Source organism: Balaenoptera ricei, chromosome 11 (assembly GCF_028023285.1).
Source record: "Balaenoptera ricei isolate mBalRic1 chromosome 11, mBalRic1.hap2, whole genome shotgun sequence".
Classification (NCBI taxonomy): domain Eukaryota; kingdom Metazoa; phylum Chordata; class Mammalia; order Artiodactyla; family Balaenopteridae; genus Balaenoptera; species Balaenoptera ricei.
This window is the reverse complement of record NC_082649.1, coordinates 29,233,748-29,237,117: the sequence shown is the minus strand read 5'-3', so window position 1 is coordinate 29,237,117 and position 3,370 is coordinate 29,233,748. Positions and strand designations below refer to the sequence as shown.

At 37.7% G+C, this 3,370-nt stretch overlaps 1 non-coding gene across 1 annotated transcript; it reads left to right on the top strand.

Moving 5' to 3' along the window:
- Nucleotides 1–3,010: 3,010 nt before the first annotated feature.
- LOC132375517 (U6 spliceosomal RNA) lies at nt 3,011–3,117 on the top strand. Its single transcript, XR_009506061.1, has one exon. It is a non-coding gene; the product is annotated as a U6 spliceosomal RNA (small nuclear RNA).
- The last annotated feature ends 253 nt before the right edge of the window (nt 3,118–3,370 follow it).

Below are 3,370 nucleotides of genomic sequence, written 5' to 3'. Positions count from 1 at the left end.
ATAAGTGATTTTTTTTATTATTGGAAATGTATAGGAAATGTTTTGGGGAGCTTTACGATTTTTCCTTATCAATGTAAGTCCTACACATATCAAACATCATTTTAAAGAGAAGGATATTAAATAATAAGGAGAAACTTCTTCAGCCTAAAATTTCTATAAAAGTAAAAGAACTTTAGTAAAGAAGAAATATTCTTTCTAAACAATGTCTAAATATCTGCCCACACTTAGGGGAAAGAGAATAAGAAATAAGGTCTAAACCAAAAAATAATATTATAATAAGTTAGTGGGATTTACCTAGTCTGGGGCCAATCTTTCTTTTCCATTAAGGACTGTCTGAGATCCAAACAAAACAAATGAGCCATCAAATAAGTTGAGATTTCAGAGCCAATAACGTTAGAAGAGAGGGAAGGTGGAAGGTAAGGTTAGGGCCCGGAATCATTTTTCTACTATTTATATAGAACTCAGAAAATCATATTTTCCCAGCTATAGATGGGGATTCAGTTACTTAATATAAATAAGGAAAGATATCTAAGATAACCAAGACTAAAAAATGCTACAATTTTTGTTAGTTGTTCAAATGCTTTTAGATGTATTTTATATTCCCTAGATATAGGAAACAGACCATGTGAAATATACTTAAGCTTTTTCTCTATCAGTTAGGATTGTCATTATCAACATTTTATATTGTTTGGTAAATGGAGTCTATTGGGGGGGGAGCTATCACACTGAAAGGGAATTCATGTTCTGAAATATCTTTTCTTTCACAAATCCTTTATATTTTTTGATTTGTTTTAGAACACATATCTTTAAGGCCTACAGGAAAGGTCTTTATTAAGTTGAACCATGAAATTGTTGATACTTAATTATTTTTAACCTATAAAACATCAGTTTCTCTTGCTTTAACCTAACATAATCAAAGATTGAGTCTAAAGCTGTAGAACTTTTCTGTCAACTGTCTCTATCAGCATCCTTTGATATTTACAGAACTCTTACCATATCCAATATGATGAAATATAGGCTATGCTGGGCCATCTCTTCCCCTCCCCGCTATACAACCCCTGGAGTCGTGGTCTTGTTCTCCATTGCCACTATCCAGAGACAAGAGGGCTATATCTCTAAGAGAATGTCATCTTGCCCTGCTGGCTTCTCTGGCAAAATAACTTTTGACCCCGTAGTTCTGGTCTGCTGTCATCAAATCTCCACCTATTGCTTTGTATTAACTTTTAGTACATTGTGATGAAAAGTACTTGGAATATTCAGTCATTGAGTTTTAGAGCTAAAAGAGATCTCAGCAATCACTTAGCCCAACCCTCCTATAGTTAACACTGCTGATTGCCAATTCCCTTCGTCAGCCCAATTTCCATCTAGTTTTTCACCCTTCCTGATGCTGCCAAAGTGTTTTGGCCACGGGCTTGACTTCCCAGTGGGGATGATCTCACTGGTTTGGAATCTCAGCCTAAGGCAATGGGCTCACCCAAGTCCCCGCTATTAGGATGGGTGTTACGGGCTGAATTGTGTCCTCCCAAAATTTATACATTGAAGTCCTAACCCCCAGTAACTCAAAACGTGACTGTATTTGGAGATAGGGCCTTTAATGAGGTCATTAAGTTCAAATCATTAGAGTTGGCCTTAATTCAGTATGACTGGTGTCTTTTATATATATATATATATATATATATATATATATATATATATATATATATATATAAATTTATTTATTTTATTTTTGGCTGCGTTACTGCACACTGGCTTTCTCTGGTTGCGCCGAGCAGGGGCTACTCTTCGTTGTGGTGCGCGGGCTTCTCACTGCGGTGGCTTCTCTTGTTGCGGAGCGCGGGCCCTAGGCTCGTGGGCTTCAGTAGTTGCAGCACCCAGGCTCAGGAGTTGTGGCTTGCAGGCTCTAGAACGCAGACTCAGTAGTTGTGGCGCACGGACTTAGTTGCTCCGCAGCATGTGGGATCTTCCCGGACCAGGGATTGAACCCTTGTTCCCTGCGTTGGCAGGCAGATTTTTAACCACTGCGCCACCAGGGAAGTCCATGACTGGTGTCTTTATAAGAGAAAATGTGGACACAGACATGTACAGAGGGAAGACAGTGTAAAGACACAGGGAGAAGATGACCATTTGCAAGTTGAGGAGAGAGCTCAGAAGAAACCAACCCTGCTGACACCTTGATCTCAGACTTCCAGTTTCCAGAACTGTGAGACAATTAATTTCTGTTGTTTAAGCCACCCAGTCTGTGGTATTTTGTTATGGCAGCCCTAGCAAAATAATACAATGGGATTGGGCTTTGGAATGGAATCAAATTTGAGCCAAAAAGGAGAGACCCTTTTTGGAAACCACTAGGAAACCACTCCCTTGTTTAAAAGAGAGTACCAGAAGAGATACTCTTTTTTCTTCTCAACATGGTGTGATAGGGATGTGAGGCTTGTAAATTCTGCCATTGTTTTGTCATCAAAAGGGATGCAACCCTGAGAATGAGCCAATACTCAGAGATGATCATAACCAGGGGAAATGAGGAAACAGGAGCTGGAGTTACTTAATTAAAGCAACCTCAAACCCTGCTCAATCTCGGGACTTCCAGTTAAGAGAGCCAATAAACCTCAGTTGTTTAAGCCAGCTAAGGCCAAGTTTTCTGTTACTTACAGTCTCTATTGTATTTGGTATGTTACCTATTCATTCACTTCACACAGAGATGCTCAGGCCTCTTCAAATTTAAGTGACTTGTCTGATGTATCAGAACATAGATTAAATAACTCAAACCAATGCTCCGTCCTTAACACACCTAGGTTCAAGACTGAGGGTACACATAAGCCATGGGAATGTAATATACAGCACAAGAAATATGGTCAATAATATCGTAATAACTGTATGGGGACAGATAGTTACTAGATGTATCATGGTGATCATTTTATAATGTATGCAAATGTCAAATCTCTATGCAGTACACCTGAAACTAACATAATGTAATATTCAACAGTTTCAATTTTTTTTAAAAAAATGGCAAACAGTGCTCGCTTCGGCAGCACATATACTAAAATTGGAACGATACAGAGAAGATTAGCATGGCCCCTGCGCAAGGATGACACGCAAATTCGTGAAGCGTTCCATATTTAAAAAAAAAAAAAAAAAAAAAAAAAAAAAAAAATGGCAAACACTTAAAAGAAAAAAAAAGAAAGAATATTAGTGGTATACCTAGGAAACAGAATCCATCCCTCTCCTTTGTTGGTGATAGAGTTGCCCACTGTACTCAATCAGCAATATTTTTAAATGTGAATAAATAAAAAAGAATTAGAACCATTAAAAAAAAAGATTGAGAGTGCATACATAATTGGTAGGAATATTAAGAAAAGTACAAGTAAAGAGTTTT